This window comes from Tympanuchus pallidicinctus, unplaced genomic scaffold (genome assembly GCF_026119805.1).
Source record: "Tympanuchus pallidicinctus isolate F22 unplaced genomic scaffold, pur_lepc_1.0 scaffold17, whole genome shotgun sequence".
Classification (NCBI taxonomy): domain Eukaryota; kingdom Metazoa; phylum Chordata; class Aves; order Galliformes; family Phasianidae; genus Tympanuchus; species Tympanuchus pallidicinctus.
Window position 1 is genome coordinate 11,691,793 of NW_026294690.1, and position 20,982 is coordinate 11,712,774.

Below are 20,982 nucleotides of genomic sequence, written 5' to 3' on the forward strand. Positions count from 1 at the left end.
CATGAGACTTGCAATGAGTCAGATTTCAGGATTCCTCAGTCTTGCATTCGGGATTCCTGTAATTTCCATATATAAATGTTAGCACAGAGTTATACCTGGGCCAACAGGAGTGAGAATGTGTTGTAAAGTTGTGATGGATGAAGGATGGTAATGGCAATGGAAGCCAGTTCCTAAGAGGTCAGTCACAGGGTGCAAATTTTCAGAATCTTCAGGAGGTGCTCAGTTTATCCTCAGCTGAAATATTTTGTGACCTGCTTGATGCAAATCCACGAAATTCAAGCATATTTCTGCTGCTTGTAGATGAAATTGTTCAGATTCTCTCTCTATCCCCCATAAACTCATTTAAACCTTCATAGCATATAAGTGTAAGTGCTCTCTCACTGCAAAAGGAAAAGCTTGCAGTTCATTTATATCAATGTGTGGTTGAAACTAGTGAATATTGATTGGTAGGTCAGAAGGTTTTGTGAACAAAAACTTGCCCCCTTAATAGGCCTCTATTAATATAGTTTAACTCCCCAGTTCTTACAAAAGCAAAATGTGTACAAAGCATATACAAGTTAACTGAACAGGAGTTAAAGTTTCTCTTCCCCAACCAATGTACCATTAATAAATCTCTGATTTTTCTGACAGAGCTACACAAACCTTGACTGTTTTCATTATTAACTTAATTGCTTTTCACTTACAGGTACACGGCCTTTTCCTGTTGGAGGCTAATGCACATTTCCTTGACAGGTAGAATAACCAGAAAGGTTTGAAAAATGATGGAATAGCCAATGCAAAGTGAAATGTGAAACCAAGGTTTCAAGGAGAAGGACAAACCTTGAAAGATCCAGAGTTCTGATTTGATGTCTTTTGGGATAGGGTGAACTACTTACAGGTGTTGCATAGTGGCTGGCACGGGACAGCTCAATTTGAATATAGCCTGTATAATACTGTCGTGGCATCAGAATTTAATTGTGATGGGCAGTAATAATAATAAGAAGCTTAAGTAAAAATACACTAAGCTACATAACTTGCTATGCTTCACTGTCTGTTGCCTTGCAACTGATGAATTGTCTTATAAAGCTTGCTAGAGTCTGTGATTGTGCATGTTTGTGTCCGAGTCACCAGGTGCCTATGAGCCTGAAATTATTTTGTAGGAATGCTGTTAACTTAGGATTTTCCACAAGACTTAACTTTTTGGACTTCTCTGGAGTAAATGGCTCTTTGGTAGTGCGATAGCCGCAGTGCGAATAGCTAAAGTATTGGCAAAGTTAAAAATAAAAATCTGCATTTGAGGAAGGGTACCAATTCCAGATTTCCCAGTAAGAGGTGCAGTTTGAATTTCATACTGGTTCTTACCTTAAGGTCTGGTTTCTTGTTGAGTCTCTCTTCTGTTACCTGGTTTTCATATAGTATTGTCGTTGTTCTCTTTCAGTATCATTGAATCTCTTTCTGCTGGTGCACACAGTCGTATTAGAACTGTGACTCTGATTAGGGTAAGTGATTTCTAAATTAACAGATGGTTTTCTGTTTGATTCAGTGGTCCAATAAATGCAGTCTGTGTTGCTGGAGTGCAGTTCTTGGACAGATGAACAGGTCAGCAATTGAGAACTGGGGGCCTTGACAAAGTCATCAGCATTGCTCTGAAAAGTGTCTATGGATAAAGACAATTGGTTTTAATGAAATTCCTTTTCTCACAAAATTCAGAGGTATTTGTGAGGATTCATATTTCAGACCTGCTGTAGGCAGAATATTTAGTCTATAATATCATTATATTATGACTTCCTTATCCCAGCGGTGTCTCTTGATTTAATTTGTTGAACTGCTTTTATCTAAAACTGAAATGTGCAAAAATCACTCAAAGTGCAGTCACACAAAGACTAGATTCTAAGAGAGATAATGCTGCTTAACATATAAATTTTTATTAATATTTTCAAAATATTGGAAGAACAGTAACTGAATCTGCAGCGCAATATGATTTTTTGTGTAGGAATGAAAAATAAAACGTGTGTTCCCAACTTCTGTTGCTTTAAAGAACTGACAGCTGATTCCTCAGCTGAGAATGCATGCCTCCATTGATTTCTTTATCTTGGTTTTGCTATGTGATAGCTAAATTACAGGTTTTACAAACACTGTTTTTCTTCTCTGAATCAAGTTTACATTTACATTTCATAAAATAAAATGTAGGTATAGAGCAGTACATAGTGTATCTGAGAATTTTCTTCTTTGGCTGGGATGTCATGTCAGTGTGTACCTGGGGAGAATAAAAGCTTGCTGATAAGAATGCACTGCAGAATGCTGATGGGAACTTCTCTAGTATGGACATGCTGCATGGGGAGAGAACATCTGGTAGGCAGAACAATTTTGAAACCTTCATTCTAATAGAAAACTTGATCTGGATGGAATAGACTTCCAAAATTGACATGGTTGTTCAAAATACGCTCAGGAAAAGTGAGCATATATGCAGTTCAGACCTGCATATGGAAATGGCAGAAAAAAGGACTGGTATGTGCCAAGTGCTGGACATCAGTTCTTCATCAGTTGAGCACTGTGTTAACCAGATAGGTTAGACAAACTTAGGGCAGTTCTAAAGCAAATCCTGATATTCATAGTGCAGATAAATAGTGCCTAAGTGACACATCCTTGCTATGACTCGTAGCTTAACCAAACGTCCCCAGAAGTGAGTCCAACACGTTTCTGCTGGTGGTTGTGCTGTTGCTGAAACAAAACTGAAAGAAATGGGCCCAGCGCTTCCCTATGCCTTGGCAACCTGTGATGAGTGCATTTTTTCCCTTGTGATGGTCAGCATTGTCATGTTTTGTCTTGGTCCATAAATCCCCTTGAGTCCCTCATAGAACAGTCACATATGGTGTTTGTAGGTATTCTCCTGTCATCCATCAGCTGTGGCTTTCCACCACTGACTCTGTGTGACATTATGGATATGGTCTTCATGGTGAATCTTTCTGGAAGCCAACTTGTCCATGATTGAAACAGTGCGAGCCAGAACAATCTGACAAGCTCTCTATTTCTGTCTTAGCAGAAGCTGAATTGCTGTATGATAGACATTCATTCTGTTTTGGTACTCCCCACATAGAAAGTCAACAGTTTGTTTGCAATCCCTCATGTCATATATGGTCTGCCATCCCTTCTGTGGAGAGTTTGAGCAGCAGAGAGAGCAGCAGTCAGCTCATATACAGCTTTTCTCATTTGGCCTTTCCATTTTGTTCTTCCACATTATCCACTGCCTGGCTGCTCTGATATAGCACACAGACTCTTTGTGGCATAGCTTTGAACAAAATATGTGGTTGGCCATTTACAAGTCAGAAATATATATTGATTCAAGACCTCTGAGTATTAAATAATGTACATGTCAGTCTTTCACAGACGAGACTGTGCAAGAAAACTTGATTTTAGTTCTTGGTGTTTTTTAGTTTCGTGCTTGACACAGACTGAAAAGCAAACTGTTTTGGCTGAGAATAACTTCTGTGTCTGCTTTCCACATGAGGCCAAAAAGTGTTGTTCCATGCAATGTGTGTATTTACATCAATCAGACAAAGAATATCAAAATTGGGGATTATCTAGGGAGTGTTGGTTAACATTGGGTCACTGTGCTTCACAGTTCTAACAGAAAAATTAGCCCTTCTGTTTGCTTCAGACATTTCTATCCTTGCATTGAACATTTTTGGTAACTGGAAAAGAAGATGGACTTGAAATTTAACTTGACTGGAGAGAAATGCTACTTAGCATTGGAATATGCGTAAGAGAACTCTCAGCCAGGTGAGTTGCCCTCACTAGTGCTGTGCTGAAGTCCATACGTCTCTTCCCTGTTCCTCTAGCTCCATTCTTTGCTCTAGATGATTGTCTTTGGTCATTAGTGATGGTTGCATATTGCCAAGTAGCAGCAAACATTGGAGAAGAGTTAAATGTAGCAACACCGTTCATCTCTAAAATCTTGCTTTGGCTGTTATTAAAGGGTAATGACAGTAACTTTTTGCTACAGTAATTTTGTTTGGGTAATAAAGACAATTTCTTGATATCTCATCCCTTATATTTTAGGGGTTATTTGCACAATGCATCATGGGACTGCTGAGTCACTCAGAAGTCATTGAAAGGTCTTTCTTCTTTTGCATTAGCAGCTGCCTTTCAGGCTGCACACATTCAAGCTTGTCACTCTAGCTAGTGCTATTACTGATTGCTCCCTGTAACATTTCTTCATGTATCATTTCTCCCTCTTTAGTTAAGAAGGATATTTTATTAAAGGCTTTTTTTCTTGCCAAGTAGTTTTTATTAAAGGTTGTTTTTTCTTGCCCCATCTAAAGGAAAGTCTTTCCAAAGACAGAATTGTTTCCTTCCCGGTAACTGTGTTGACACATATGAATTATCTGATGCTGAACTGATAGATGAGCTGTCATCAGGGTACAAACCTGTGACTGTTAGCACAAAGGTTGGCAAATTCAAATGGGAAATAAAGTGCAAATTTTTTAACAGCAAGGGAAATTAGTAATTGAAACAACTCACCTATGGATCCAGTGAAGAACAGCTGTCTTCCTAAAAGACATGCCTCAGTTCAACAAGAAGGTACTGAGCTTAGTGCAGGAGTGCACTGGTGAAATTCTCTGGGCTACATTTGGCAGAAGTCCAGAGCAGAGGATCCAATAGTAACTGCTGAATCACTAAACCAAAACCAAGCTGCCTCTGAAGGAGCAGCAAACAACCTTCCCTTGTGGATCAGACATCAAAGCAGGGAAATGTAGCATTTGACAAGAGTACTGTATATGGTAATCAAATTGCTTCTGTGCTCATTTACAAGTTTCTCTTTCCCTCTCTCAGCTGCATTTTTCATCCTATATTTTTCAACTTTTTTTTTTTTTAACCTCTGCTTTTTTATCGTTTTCTACTCCAAAGCATTGAAATTGTAGCTGAACTTTTGAACCAAGTGTGGAGTTTGTTTAATCACCAATATATACAGTAGTTTTCAACTACACGGCAGTTTTACAGAGTAGGCACCCCCAAAATGCAATATGAGTAGGGAATGGATAAGTTTTAGGATTACAAACTGTTTAGAAAATCTGAGAAAAAGAAATCGTAGCAACAAATAATAGTGAGTTAACTTGCTTATCAGTAGCAGCCAAGGGTGCATGCTGGTGGTGGCACATACACCAAAGGAAGGTGGTCTGATTTTGAGCAGCTGACAACAGTGCAGCTGAGTTACAACATGTAAGTGTGGCATTCTGCTCCTATAGGTATGGGAACTTGCAGCCTCAGCTGGAATCTTGGGATTCTAACTGAGCAATGAGTGCAGACTGATACAGGTGCTCAATAACATTTTGCTGCATCTTTGTCCATATGCTTAAGCATTAGGGCTAATTTAGTGAAGGTCACTGGTATGTGAACAGAAGTATATTGCTTACTTTAAATATTTCATTTCCTTTCACCGCCACAATCTTGAATGCACTTTTTGGAAGTGCAACATTTATCTGACATTTTTGGGCATATTGAAACACTTTCCTAGTGAGATCACAGGATCTGCTGCTTATGTGCACTATGAAAACCTAATGAATGTACAGTGAATGCATGTGATTTGCAAGCATTGCTGTCTTGCTACCTTGCTGCTAAATGCTGCTCGGTGCATACGTACTATGGACATTTATGGCAATACTCAGCTGGAAGGATCACAGCCCTCCTCCTAGACAAGGATGTGGATTCATTTTTATAGTGAAATTACCGAGAAGCCTGGGGATCTTGGCAGAGCATTCTGCTATAAGTTTTCAGTGTGCTTTTTCCTGCTTATTTGTATCCATTCTTCAGTTATATAATAAAGTAGGCTATGAGCTTTTCACAATAGATACTATCTTTCTGTTCTCTCTACAGCATCTAATATCAGGGACACCTAATGTGTTATGGTGGTTTCTAAGTGTTATAATAATAATTTTAATAATATTTCAATTACTTTGACAATGATTAACTGTGCTAAGTTATTGGTGGTTGATACTAACTTAAACACAGTTGCATCCTGAGTCTTTCAAACAGCAAGCTGCAACATAATGATCTGAATTTTCCCCACCTGAAAATCGTTTCTCAGCATTTAATGTATTGTTTTATTAAATGTGAACAGCAAACTTCTTGTTTGGATAGCCATGCCAGGAGAGAATCTGGTTAATTGTCTCTCACTGGAATCTTTTATGATACTGGGACAAGTCAGGAAGTTCCTTTTCAGCTATTATATGACAACCAGAAGAGTTTTAGAGAAATTATTTCTTAACCTCATTTTTGCTTTCCTGTAGGCTCTTCTGGAGGACTTCTTAGCCTGTGAACTTCCAAGGAGTATGATTAGTGAGGGTTGCACAGTTACCAAATATCCATACAAGGTGAAGTTCCTTTCACATTGTATTTTTAACAGAGATTGTCAACAACTTAATGGCTTCAGGATAAACTTGAATGAAGCATCCAACACAGCTGTAGTGCACAGTGTGTTTGTTTTTTGTCTCTAGAGACCTTTATGTTTGGATTATACATTAACTTGTAGTAAAAGTACAATATAATTAATTGTTTTTTTTTTCTTTTTTTCTTTTTCCAGGCATAGCAAGAGGCTTATACTGCTATCACTCCATTCAGAGCAACAAGATGAAGAACAGGTAAAGTAGTGGAGTACTGATTCCTGTCAGCTGTGGTAATACGACACACACAGTTACAGCACAGAGGTGGTATTTTAGGACAAGTAAAGGGTAAACAGTCAAGGGGAGGTATGAAATGACAGTGAATCCTCATCACCTCTGCACATATGTGGAGAGTAAGCAGGGCTTTTGGCCCTAACTAAGACAGTGAAATTACATTGGTAGCATTTTGGTTTGTTTTCATAGAATCATAGAATCATAGAATCACCAAGGTTGGAAAAGACCTAAAAGATCACCCAGTCCAACCGTTCACCTATTTCCTATAGCTCCTACTAAAGGAGGAACTATTATGCCGTAAGGAATATTCAAAGGAAATTCAGCTATTCTGGCTTCACTGTTTTTTTTACTGAGAGAGTCGTACAGTGCTGGAACAGGCTGCCCAGAGAGGTTGTGGATACCTGTCTCTGGAGGTTTTCAAGGCCAGGCTGGATGGGGCCCTGGGTAATCTGATGTAGTACTTGATCTAGTGGCTGGCAACCCTGCCTGTGGGAGGGGGGCTGGAACTTGATGATCCTTGAGATCCCTTCCAACCCAAACCATTCTATGATTCTATGAACTGAGAATGAATGACAGACTGCACTAATGCAGATGCACTAGTTAGGAGGAAAGCTGGCCAGGCTGGCCTGCGTGCATTAGCAATTCCTTTTGGTTCCTATGATGTACTCAAGTTAGGTAGGTGTTTGTATTACTGCAGGCATCTTTCATTTTTTTCAGTCACTTGAGATTTTAGGTTGCCCTGTTATGAACTGCTCTGTTTTTCTGTTTTTTATCACCATAGATGTCATCTAGTTACAGAGTCTGTATTCTGAGGCAATAGCAAAATGGCAGAGAAGGTCATGAGAAAGTCACACTATTACTTTAAAAGGCCAAATATCCTATCCCTGCACATCCTGGTTCTTCTATTCTTGAGTTTGTCAAACTCCATATGCTTTCCCAGATTGCTACATCATTAAATATCTCCTAACCTTCCTAAAAGGTAGCATGCTTGTGTGGTGGCTGTGACTTTTAGGATGCTCCATTGCAGTGGTTAGGATATTGTATTTCTGAAGGAGCACAGACCTTGTCCATGTGTGTACCAGTGGGATGTCACCTCCCCAAACACAAGTCTGCCCATGGTACCTCTCTAGTACTGCCAATGTTTGCCAGTTTGATTTTGCTTGGTAACAGTGGACACAAGTTACTCTTGACCAGCTGAGAAGCAATTTTCCTTTTCTCCTGATGTACTGTTACTGTTCTCCTACTTTGTTACTTTTACCTGCATAATTCCACCCCTTCTAATCTTCTGTGAAAAACTAGACCAGATTGTAATACTGCTGTGAGGAATAGTTAAATTTAATGAAAGTGGCTTCATAGGATGAGCCTTTGGTGAATTAAGTTTGTTGGTAATCCTTGTAGGATTTATTTGTCATCAGCTGGCCCATTATGAATGCAATTTTGCCTGTCTACATTCAATTCCACATTAAATTTGTTGAGACTAAGTATTTTTTTCATGAAAGAAACCTTGATAGTTGAGAGTACCTGTCAATATTGGAACCTTTCCCTGTCCGCTAATGCTCTGAGAGCATCGTCTCTATTGCAGGTATGCTAGCAAGAAGCCCAATTGAAATGTCAGCACTTAGCAGCAGCTCAACAAGAGCTCTTGCAGAATTGTTCCTGGTCCTGATTCAGCAGTCATGTAGGTACCTAGTTCTGACACAAGAACTTTTATAGTCGTTAGCTTAGAGATACAGCTCAGTGCATGATTTCTAAAGGAACTGTTTTTCATGTGGAAGAACAAAATTCCTGTAATTTGGCCAGTGGTCAAGTGGCCCAGTGACCTGGGAGCCAGAAGTATTTGCCTCCAATGTCTGTTTCCAGTATGGCTCTGTGTCTCTGGTATTATCACCCCTTCATATTCTCAAGTAAAATGATGTATAGAATAATTGAATTATGTATTAATACTGCTGAGAAAGTAACTTTCTAACCTTCTTCTATTCCAGTGAAAAATTGGGTAAGAAGCAGGCCTTGCTGAATGCAAAATACTACATCTGAACAGTGCACTCTTGGATAAACAGACATTACAGAGTCAGTAACAAAATATGAAGAAATAAGATCAAAATTGAAGTGTGGAAATTGTGGACTGTAGAAGTGACTACTTTTATAAATAGTTTTACACGTGTATTTGCTCTCTCAGTTTCACTATAAATTGTAACAAAGTACATCCAAGTTCAGGTGTGAATAGGGCCAAATCTTGGAGTTGTTGTTTGGGTGAACAAAAAACCCTGAAAAAATCAATCTTCCAACTGAAAATACTTGTGTTTTGACTCTCTAAAGATAGCAGGGCTGAGCCTGATTATCATATTATTTTGCTGCCTATTTATTGTGCTAAACATTTGCTATAACCTTTTTGCACCTTCCTTGTCATTCACGCTTGATATAAACTAAAACTGCACAAAAAACAGCAGATTTTAAAAATCTCATACATTCTGTCTGTAATTATTCTGGTGGCATGGTGTGACCTGCTGATTCAGTTCTTATTGAGATGAATATGAGCTACTAGTAGACCAAGGTTCAGTGAATACATTAAATCTTGAAGCCCCAATCAATCACCCACTTCCTCATGGCAGTGTCTAGGATGGCTGGAAAATAAGAAGTATCAGAGGTGATTAGGAGAGACCTCTTTGGATGCAAAAAGTTTCAGAAAAGTTGTATATCAGCTTTGATTCACTTCTTTCTGATGACTTTTTGGGTTTTGTATTTTTTTTTTTTGCCATTACAGAGACTTAGGAGAAAGTGAGTGTTTCACTTACTGTTTCCCATTGAGGCAGTGTGCTGAGTAGAGATGCTTTGATACAGCCTACCTGGCTGCTCTACAGGGTGACTGATATATAGCAGCCTTGTCCAAGTAGGAACTGAACACCTTTATTTCCTGCCTGAATCCACTTTGCAACTAGGGCTCAGCATGGGGAATCTCTCAGTGCTCTGCAAGCAACTTTAGAAGAGAAAGTCAGAAGAGGAAGAGCAGTCACTTTGGACTAAATTTTAAAGACACTGGTTTAACCATTCCTAGGGAATCGGTCAAGTGGCTCTTAATGCTGTTTTCTCTCTCAGGTGTTTGACCCAATAGTAGAAAGAGTTTTCTTAATATCTGAAGTTATTGTTCCAATGTGTACACTCCAGTGACCATCATGATTGATGCTATTAGGGAGTAGAGGAGCAAGGGAGCACACAGGAGCGTATGAATGACTGTGCACTCCTTGTCTTGTTTCAAGCATTTCATTCATTTTTTTTTCCACGTAATCTTCTTTTCTTCAGGTTCACTGTGTATGTATAGTAGTGCAGTCTTTCTCACACTCATACCAGTTTTCCTTTTGCCATAGTGGGAGATGTTTCACTAATGATAGAATCAGGGAATATTGTAGAGACAAAGGATGCAATTTGCCCTATCTGCTGAGCCTGTTAAACTTTAAGTGCCCCAATTTCATAAAATCTATATGGCTGCACAAGAGCAAAGAATTATTTCTGTTCTCAGTTACCTGCTCACTTCAGTAAGAACTACAGTAGGTGTATCTTGGGATGTTTCTGTTACTAGTGGGAATGTCAGCCTACAGAGACATGCAGAGGATGGATGCTTCTGCAGTGAGAGTTGTATTTAATTTTTTTTTTTAACTAGAGTGGGTAATTAAATGTAATTATCTGGGCAATTTTGCATTTTTAATACTAAACACTGGGTTTCTTTTATTTTGTGATCTCACTTATGTTTGTAGATTTTAAAGGGACAGAAGTCTGTTGCAGTATGTGAGGACTGTAACATTTTAACAGTGCATCTGTCTTGACTGGCATCACTACTCTGATGCACAATGCTTTCATTAGAAATATTTACATTTTGAAAGTGATTGCTTGCACAGTTTTCCAAGTATAATCTACAGAGGTGCAGCTAAACCGTCTTTCTTCTGGAAAACATTTCATCAGTCTATCCTGTGCTAATATGATCACTCATATGTCCTACATCTTCTCCATCTCTTCCTACCTATAAATTATTCAGAACTTTTATAGCTAAAATTGTGAAGCAGTGATTTTATTTCTGTCTTCTGAAATGCTACAAAGGGATTTGGCTTGGAATGAAGGGTAGGTATGACATGCTTGTGAAATTGGGAAATCAGGAATCAATTGTGACTGCCAGGCTCTCTTATAGAAACATTAGAAAGACAAGTAAAAATATATGTTTTAGCTAAAAATATTAGAAGACTCAGTGTAAAATATTTAAGCTGGCACAGCTTAGTCACTAGAACATACCATCAAATATACCAGTAAGCATGTCAAAGTTTATAGAACTCTTTGCTAGATAACTTCATATCAACTCCCCCCCTTGAGCTGACTCAAAACTGGTTAATTCCACTTTGTATGATAAATGTAACCCCTTGCAGCAACCCAAAGATTTAATTATTTTCACCTGAAAATGCATAATTTAATCATCTATAACACAAGCCATCAAGTATTTAATGACTCATCTTGCACCAAAATTACAATTTTTTGCTATCAGATTCTGTAATTCCCTCTGATTGACGGGCTTTTCCACTTAACTACCTCCAAGGACACTTCTTGGGAACGTGTGGGCTTAAGATCAGAGGTTGAACTTAATTTATCAACTTGGAGAGAAGAACAGGGTATGTGTGTCAGGAAGTGAGGTTTGAAGCTGTTGTTGCACTGCTTCGTGCAAATTTTTGCCTTGATTCTGGTGCAGTGTAAGGTTAAGGTAGGACTATCTTTTTATTTGCATTTTCTCCCTAATAGCTTACATCAAGCTACATTATCTTTCACACAGGAGAGTAACCTTTCTTTTCTACACAAGTTGATGTGTGCACCTTGTAACCCATGTGCAAAGTAGAGTCTGTGCTCTGGAGTTCTCGACCCACCTGAAGAGTACAGCTTTGCAGAGGCACAGGCCATTTTGTCTTGATCAAACTGCATAGTCTGGACTACAAAACATACTTATTTTATTTATCCCAAAGAAGTGTAATTATTGCAGAACGCTTGTGTGATTCTTGTTTTGTTCCTGATCCGTGAGCTTCTTCCTCTGTGAGAGTAACATGCTGTTTATGTAATCAGTGGTGATGTGACCTATGGTGTTATGGCCAATTCCTACTCTAAATACCATATTCCTATTTACTAGATGTGTGGAAACTGCTAGATCATGACCTAAACCAGTGATTGAGCACCTGGTGAGGGGGGTGTAGCCAGTCCTGGGAGCACAGGTGGAAGCAATTTTCATGTGTGTGACCCTGGGTTCACCCCTGCCCAATCTCATTTAAGGGCTGGAAGCTGCAAGGGGAGTACGTGTGCTTGGAGATTGTCTCCTTTGGATTGTTCTGTGAGCCCTGATCCTCGGAAAGAAGTAAGTGATTCCTTCTTTATTACTGGATTGTGACTGCTGCCTTTCTTAGTTTTAAAGCAACTCTATCTGCTGCCACCTATCCTTACGCTAGATAAACTCCTAAAGTCTGGGAAAATCCAGCTCTTAGTGCTAGCAATTTTGCAAGGCACAGAGTGCCACGTAAACATGATACACTAAGAACGTGATATTTAAGTGACTGTTTGAACTTCCATTATTAGAAAAATCAAAAGTGTATTGATGCAGTTGTGGGATTTTTTTTTTTTAATATGATCCTATTAACTGTTAGTACTGCTTTGCTATGTGTTTTTACTTTAGTTGATTCTTCTTTAGATCTGTGGCTAGTTCTGTACTCCACTCTTTCCCTGAAGCATAGAAAAACTTCACTGCTTGCAACTAGTGTTAATTTCAGCAAGCTGGTGAGGTTGACTGGCTGACAAGCTTAGAAAATACCGTATGTAACAATACGGTGTTACACTGAGTGTTAACCTAAGTGTCTTCATACTGGGATAGAGTCTTGCTATAATAGGAATTGAAATGCAAAGGAAATATTGTGAAAGGTAGTGGGAATGCAAGTGGGGAGGTAACAGCTGTGTTCAGGCTGTTGGGAACACCTGAGATTAATGTTCTCGTTAGTGGGAGAGGCAGCTGCCTGTGCTGCTTGCTGTTGAATGCTTTGTATGCATCTTAGCAAAGGGAACGTGAGCTCATCTTTAGGGGTTTCTGAGCTGCATGGTACTGTAAAGAAGGAAACAAAATGTGTATTCTGAGGTGATAGAAGTAGTGTTGGCTGGGCAGCTACTGGTACTATTATTGGAGGAGCCATGGGAGCCCAATGGGAGAGACAAGTTTATGCATCTGAGATAATGCAGATTGTAGGAGATGATGGGGATGTTGTTCAGCAGTGCTGATTTGAATGACTGAGTTGACATTTGTCAAGCAAGAAAAGAGCAGCCTATGAACTTTAGGAAGAGTATTCAATAAAATGTAATAGGTCAAGCCAATGGTCTGCAATACTGCAAGATGACTGTCCTAGCTAGTGATGATACTAGTCATTAGATTTGTGTCTGGATTCAATGCACCCTGAACTTCAGAGATGCTTCATTTTCATATGAGTCCATATCTTTGTTACAACACAGAACACGTGCATAATCATGTGTAAGCATAAATACTAACTTCTTTTATTTATTCCCTTTAAAATCTGGATGTGTTTGTATCTGAATCTCCTAGTCGTTCCCCCTTTTCCCATATCTGTATGATCTTGTTCTGAACCAGAGCATTGAGCTGTAAACAGAAGTGCTATTCCTAGCAAAAATCATAATAAGTTCTTTACGAAGTTGTATCCACAAGAAGTTTCTTCCTGTTCTTTTTTGTTTAGTGGAAAGAAAAAAAATAATCCTAGGGTGACATATAATTTGTCCTCATTATGAGGAAACAGAACTTGTGTACACTCAAAAGCCATTTGTTAGTCTAATACACCAGGCTAAAATCTTAGCTGCCACTGATTGTGCATTGTTGACTTGACAGCAGAAGTAACTGTAACTTAGACTTTAATGAATGCTTTCATGCAGTATGCACAGTCCTCCAAGAGTCCTTATTTCATACTATTTAATGCTGTGCTGAACAGTTGAGTTTGATAAAAGCTGAAGCAGTCAGAATTATGCTTTCATTTAGATTTTAATTTTTAAAGGGGGAAGGCAGATGGTATTGTTTTACAGAGAGAATAGCCCAGCACGTCTTGCAGTGCTAAAAGTCTCTTTGAGCACATCTGATACTGATCTCTGAGTTGCCTCTGCTGGCATCCTTTGCTTACGTACTGCCTTGAAATTGCATATATTAGTTCCCTATTGGAGTAACTTGCAGGCATGGAAATCAGCCACGTCCTGTGAAGGTCACTGGGATCCTAGGGGTGGACAATGCATTCCCAAATTGGTAGCTTACATGTAATATTGCTAATCTTAGTGGCAAAGGCTTCACTTGCTCAAAAGGCATGTGCTAACTCACAGCAATAGGCAGATCTTGGAAGTACAGTTTCTTTGCCTGGTGTCCAGGAACAAATTAAATCTAAATTGTTCCCACTATAGGTTGAAAATCTGTCTCTGAAACTCATATGCAGATGCCTGAGCAGTTTTTGGTTCCATTTCTTCTTGAATTAATAAGAATCTCTAAATAAAGTGGATCTGAGTCCTTTATTTTCCCAAGTTCTTTCCCTATGCTACCTGCTTCCCTCACTTCATTATTTGCAACAGTTAGGAGTCTGCCTTCTGTACCTTCTGATTTTCCTTAGCCTTCATAGAAGGATGTCATATGAGTCTTCTGGTCTGTGGATTTCTGATTCAAACATCTGTTTTAAAAGCCATTTTAATCTCAATATAGGTTTGTCTCAACATAGACCAACTGTTTTCTCTCATAAATCTTTCCTGATGCTTCCGTGTCCTTGCATTTACTACTCAAAAATTTGGGCAGCAACACCTGTTGTTATTTGCTCAGCTCAAATTCCTGAATAGCTGTTTGAAGATTGTGATGGTGGAATTAATTCAATTTGAACACCTACTGGGGTGGAGTTAGGGAAGGGAAGCTAGTTTGTTTTACGCTTGGTGGATTCTGTACAAGTAGGTTAAGAAAAGAATCCTGGGTCTAACTCAAAAGCATTGGCTGCCATCATTTGTTTTGCATGAATTTGTGATCATCTTCCTGGCAGTGTGCTAAAGTGGTAAGGAATTGGTTCTTTAAAACTGAGATGATTTTAAAATGTTTGGGAAGATGTGATGAGCAGTCAGTAATGGGTTCAGATATGCTGGGAACAGAGCATAAGTGGAAAGTGAAGCAGGCAAGTAACTGTCATGACTAATAGCTGAAGAAGATCAGTGGGAAAAATCTAGGGAAAAGTAGGGAAGGCTGGAACCAGCTTTCCACCTTTTGAGACTATTTCAGTGCTGCTTACTGAGAGGTACTTGGAGATACTAAAGAGTAGACTACAGAGTGATGGATATGCCTTAACAGCAGATGCTTCATTTTTCTTGTGGTTAGAAGATTCTTGTGCCAGTTTCCTTAGTGGTGAGGAACTGCTGATCAGTGCTTCTGGGGAGTGGTGGTAATAGAGGGCACTAAGCAGCATCAATACTGAAAGGAAACCCTTTCCCACATTGATTGGAAATGATCTGCAGCTGACTTAAGGAAAAAAAAAAGTTAGGAGAAAAGGGTAGAATTCAAGTAGTAGTCACATATTTCTTGCATTGTTAACTCCAAAGGACCTGCTGGTGCTTGCATAGAGAAGCATGCTAATTTCAGTACAATAACATCAGTATAAGAAACAGGATTAGGTCCTCAGCACTGTGTTTTGTTAACTGCTACTGAATATTGTGAGCATTGTTCATGGAGAGGCTTTGCCTCTCAGGATATTTTGTGAGTTGACTCTGCTGGAAGCAGAGCTGGGTAATACAGATACTGGCTGTATTTAAAGTGGAGTGAGACTTGTTTAAGCATACACCTTGCTCCTGAAGCAGAAATGGTCTTAAAGTTAGATGTATCGCATCTCACAGTGTAAACCTCTGCCTTTGTTTTACCTGCTGGCTCCTGTGAAAGAGAGATCAAAGCAGAGAGAGAGAGAGTGAGAACCTCCTATGGTTTGGAAGTACTGTCCCTATCCTCCAGGAGACTTTGCTGGAAAAACTGACAAATGTGTAACTCATATACAAATCAGAAAGCACACCTATCCTATAAAAAATTGTTAAGTTATGTGTAACAGTGCCACCTGCTGAATCCCATCCAACACCTTTCTTCTCAAAGGTAACGTGCATTTTAATGAAACAGTTGGTCTTCGTTAAGGTGCAGAGAGATGCCCTGGCTACTTCTCATGTAGAATATAGGCTACAACATGGTTTAAAATGCTAGAATAAACACTCCTCTTCAGTGTGCAAGATTGATTTGATTAAGTTTATCATTACTCATATGCAAAATACCACCCTTAGAAATCAGACCAAAAGTTATTTTTGTCTGCTCTTAAATAAGCTTGATGCATTTTCTAGTATTCTTATCACTGAGATGTACAAAAATAAACTGGAATTGTGCTTTTAGTAGTAAATAACTTGTCTAGATAAGGTGATATTCTAAAGTCGCAAACAAAGTGAGATTTCTGACTGAATTTCTAAATTAAGAAAAATTTGGTAAGATCAGAAACACTGTCAAATAAGTCTAAAGTGAGTGAGATGGGCTGCCATGAGGCATGCACTCTGTAGAAGTGAATGAATGCCTTTGCTGCAGCCCATGTGCTGCCTAAAAATACTTTTCTCTTTTTTAAACTATTATGAGCTGAATTCTGCCAGTCTTATTGTATTTGTTTCTAGCTTTAAATGGTCCTGTTCGTTTCAATGGGATACTGGTGCAGGATGGTGCTATGGAATGTAGCTCCAAAGGACCCTCCTATGTAAAGGCAGATACTGGGAAGCCAGCCACTGCATTTGAGTAACTTCAGTAATGCCACGTGGGTGAAACTGGCTTATGGCGGGCCTGCATCACTTGCATGTTAGAAAAGTTTTTTCTGCGTTACATTGTGTGCAAAAAGACTGTGTTTAAACCATACATGTAGAATCATAGAATGGCATAAGTTGAAAGGGACCTTAAAGACTACCCAGTTTTAATCTGTGATGTGGGCTGTCCAGAGCTCCATCCAACCTGGCCTTGACCTCCAGTGATGGGGCACCCACAGCTCCCTGAACAACCTGTTCCAACGTGCACTTGCCCAACACATTTTCCACCTGTTGCAGTGTTTGCTCCAAGGGCTGGTTTCTGCCTCTGGTTTCTATGAGACAGATGACCACTGTCTCGTACTGATGCCCTTTTGCAAATGCTCACAGTCCAGACCAGTTGTGCTCTGGTCACAAGTACAGCTTTGACTTTGGGGAATAAATCCAAACTGTAATGTTTGGCCATTCTGGAATGAGTTGGCAAGAAACTTTACATGGAAGGGGGCTTGCTGTGAAGCTGCCTTTATTAGAGAAATAGAAGAGAACAAAATGAAGTGGGTAGGACTCATGTAAAAGATGAGCAGTAAAATGCAGGATTCATGCTTCTTTTCCTCTTGTTATCCTTTTTTAAAAAAAAAAAAAAAAAAAAGCTCTCAGTGTGTGGTGAAGATTGCTTGGGTTATTTAGTAACCTAAATCTGCATATTATGGCACCACCACATTCAGAAAAGCTGGTCTTAAGTGTCTATCATAGCTGAAGCTTGTGTGTATTTTTCTTCTGACTGCCCCCGGCACTGACATTAGGGCTATGAGTGTGCAAGTATACAGAGATGCATTCTTGTTCCCATTCCAATGCAAGCTCTGTGATATTGGCCTTAGTGTTTCTAAGCAAGGGAAAAGGGATGTTGACAGGCATGTAAATGAAGCTGGACACATGCTTAACAAAAAGCGACAGCAAAGTAAAACCAGTGACTTTGTTCCATCAAAAGATACAAATTTCCCATCCTCCAGCATAACATTCAAAGCGCCGGCATTCTCTGAGCTGTTTTCACAGAGGATGTTCTCTAATGGTCAATTTGTTTGAAGGGGAAAAAGGATGGCGTTGCAATTGCAGCAAATAAAATCTAGCAGTGCTGCAGCATGAAATTGTAGCAGATATCCTGTTGCTGGAATCAGGCTTCCAAGAAAAACAACAGCCATTCGTGTACTGGCTCTGGATGGCAGCAGTGGCACAGAACTGGGAACCTGTTTTCTTCCATTGAGGAGTGCAGACAGGGATGGAAACACTCTTGTATTTTGGCACCTGCACTCAATAAGTGTGTGCTGAAATATCTGATAAAAGCTTCAGAGGCATCTTAAGAACTCTGTACCATGAAAAAGATACTGTTGGCTTCAGCTTGGACTCAGCTCAAAATCCGAGATGAACACAAAGGATTTTCTACCCTTATTATAAAAAAGATGGTTCATAGCAGTAGCGAATCCAGAGATGCTATGAAGCCGTAAGCTTCTGTACATTTAACAGTCATGTTAGCATGCCGAAATGATTTTTCTATTCAGACTGATTTCAGTGGGTTTTCAGGCAAGCCTTACACCTATGCATCTTTCAAAAAGAGCTCTGGAGTCCATAGTGAACAGTAACCGTGTTAATCAAACTGCTGACAGCAATACAAGGATCACTGCTTAGCTAAAGAATGGGTCAATGCAGCTTCTATATCATTCAGGTGGGGTATTAGGAAAAATCCTTCTCAGAAAGAGTGGTGAGGCACTGGCATAGGCTGGCCTGGGAGGTGGCGGAGTCACTGTCCATGGAGGTGTTCAAGGAAAGGGGGGGACATGGCACTGACAGGCATTGTGGGGAGGGGTTGATGATCAGTCTGGATGATTGTAATGGTCTTTCCAACCTAAATGAGTCCTTTTTTTTTGTTTTTTAAATTACAAAATAACCTAAGTGGGAATTGGAGAATAGGCTCATGCAGTAAATCAGCGTAGGATGCTTTAGATGTAATTGTAAGGAGACGAATTATTGAAGGATGTGCTGATGTGTTTGTGTAGGGGATTGTGTGGCTGTGTGATGCCTTTTTGGTTTCTTGCTTGCCTATGTCCTTGGCAGCAGTATAGGCTAGGGTATTTTGTGAGAAGAGAAGGAGGGGCTCTGATCCTGTTTGGAATGTGGAGACTATGAGGATGCCACAGCTTGGACAAAGTAGAAGGGGAGATCAACTTTGTCTAAGTCTTGCTATTAAGGAGATTCCCGGAACAGGAGAGAACTGGCAGCCTGCTGTTAACTCTTGGCAGCTTGTGTTCTGAGGATGACAAAGGGAAAGGGCAGTTTGCTTGGTAGGAGAAATGAATGCTGAGAATATCTGGAGTGTATTGTGGGGAACCTTATATCCAGGTGCTCTTATTTCTGAGAAACCAATAAAACCACACTGTGAGGAAGGGTGGGCACTTCTGTGCATTGAGAAGTCAGGAGAGCTAAAGAAACTGCTTACAGTGATTAATTCTGGCCTCACTCCATAAGGAAGAACGCTTCATGCATTGCTGTTGCTTGATCATCATCAGAAGCCAGAAGAACAAACCACTCCTGTCTGATGGATTTGAAATGTATGTAATAAAGAATGAATGAGGGGGTTCCAGTGTAGTTCCTCAGTTGGGCTGGTGGGAGTGTGAAGCCCTGTAAAAAGTGACTTTGAAATCTTTCTTTTCTAGGAGCACTTTTCTTGGGAACATTTGTGGAAGAGGAAATGCTGTGCTTCTCAGAATTAAAAGTTGAAATTCTTCCATTTCTCATAGCAAGCAGCTCCTATTTCTGTTTCCACTAAATCATTAGGTGTTGGGTTTTAAATCTCCTTGACTTCCTGAGGGGAAAAGTTCCATGTTCTGCAGAGAGAGGGACTTTTTATTAGTTTTTTGATAGATTCACTTTAGAAAGGGTGAGGGAGAGACTTGGGAAAGATTTGAAGTGTTAAAAATAGCAGTGAGCAGGATGTAGGCAATGCCAGTTCTGTACCTTCACTTAATGTGGGTACTGAGCAGAGTGGGGTGATGTGCCGAGGAAGCAAGATGCTGTGGTGGAATTGTGAGGCTTGGAGTGTTCTTTAGCCCTCACCATATGCAGAGCTGTTTGACTCTGGCTTGACCTTCCTTTATGGTGAAGCTGGTATCATGTTTGGAATTGGCAAAAAACTTTAAGCTCTCGTTAGATATCCTTGGTGAAAATAAAGTTTATAATGGCAAAGACTGATGGCAAATCCATCAGTTTTCTTTGAAATGATTTCTTGGAAGGAAAGATGAACTTTTTGATGTTTGGTACTTTTCATACAATTAACATAATATAAGGAATAGCCAAGAAAATAAATGGAAAATGACTATCACTGCAGTGTAGAGAAAATTCCAAAATTCTGCTAGAAATAGCCATTGTTCCTCTTCATTTTGTTTTGACTCGTTGTGTGCGAATAGGGAACAGAGGCCTCACCTTGGCTTGTGATCCCTTTGCATGGAGCACTGGGGAAGTAAATACTGGGAGAGCGTTCCTTCCTAGGGGCATTCCGTATAAAGGCAGCTGTTAGGCAGCAGAGTGCATGGATGTGGTGTGCAGGGCTTTGCTTTTTATGTTTAGCTCGAGAATTTGCAGCCAAACGTTGGATAGGCCCATGTGTTGCTCATTAGTAACAGGAGAAGAATGAATTCTGCTTTCTGCTCTTATTGTCAGCTATAAACTGTTGTGGTGGAGGAGCCTTTTCTTTATGCCTCTGCAAAGTGAGGGGTGCGGAGTCACTGACCGGGTTAGGCAAACACTTCTTAGTAATGTGAAGCCTGTTGTTGCTGCTGCCTTGGGGTAGGGAATGAGCTTGATGACCCTAGAGCCTTTTCCTGCCCTTTCTTCTTGTGGTTTCTTTTTCCTTTTTAAGGTTGAGGCTTCCAGGGCTATGATAATGCAGACTCGAATAATGGTCACCGTGGCTTGCAACTGAAATGTACAGTTGGTTTGTTGTTCTCTTACGTTGTCTAGGATTTCCATTGTCGTGTGAAAAGCTTTCTAAAGGCACCAGCAGTGCTGCCTGGGAGTTATTCTTGGCTTTTGCTCTCACATTGTGATTTGTATTTGTTCTCTTTAGCAACAATAAGAGCAACCCACAGCAGCCATGAGGATGCACTGGTCGTTCACCTTTCTGATCTTTTGTCAAAATATATTTAGTGAGAACAGTGGGGTGGGAGGAGGGCATTAAGAATCTTTCAGCAGGTTGGTGTCAAAGGGGAGAAAGACCATTGCTAAAGTCCTCTGTCATAGTCAGTGTAGAAGGGAGGAAACATTGCCTACCAAGAAACTGTCATCTTAGTCCTCGGAAAGTTGAGCACATAGGCTGCAAAATTCTCATGCTGAATTGATTAAATAGTAAGTGAGAAGGGAAGCGAAAATTTATTGAAATTAACATGAAGTCCCTTTAATCATCAAGCTTAATCCTCAGTAGAAAAAGACTCCAAAATTG

The 20,982-nt window shown here is 39.8% G+C and overlaps 1 long non-coding RNA gene across 1 annotated transcript; it reads left to right on the forward strand.

The window, feature by feature from the left end:
- The first annotated feature begins 690 nt into the window (after window positions 1–690).
- LOC128078722 (uncharacterized) lies at window positions 691–6,614 on the forward strand. The gene is made up of 4 exons (XR_008205760.1): window positions 691–732; window positions 1,418–1,478; window positions 6,267–6,350; window positions 6,560–6,614. It is a non-coding gene; the product is annotated as an uncharacterized LOC128078722 (long non-coding RNA).
- Window positions 6,615–20,982: the final 14,368 nt, after the last annotated feature.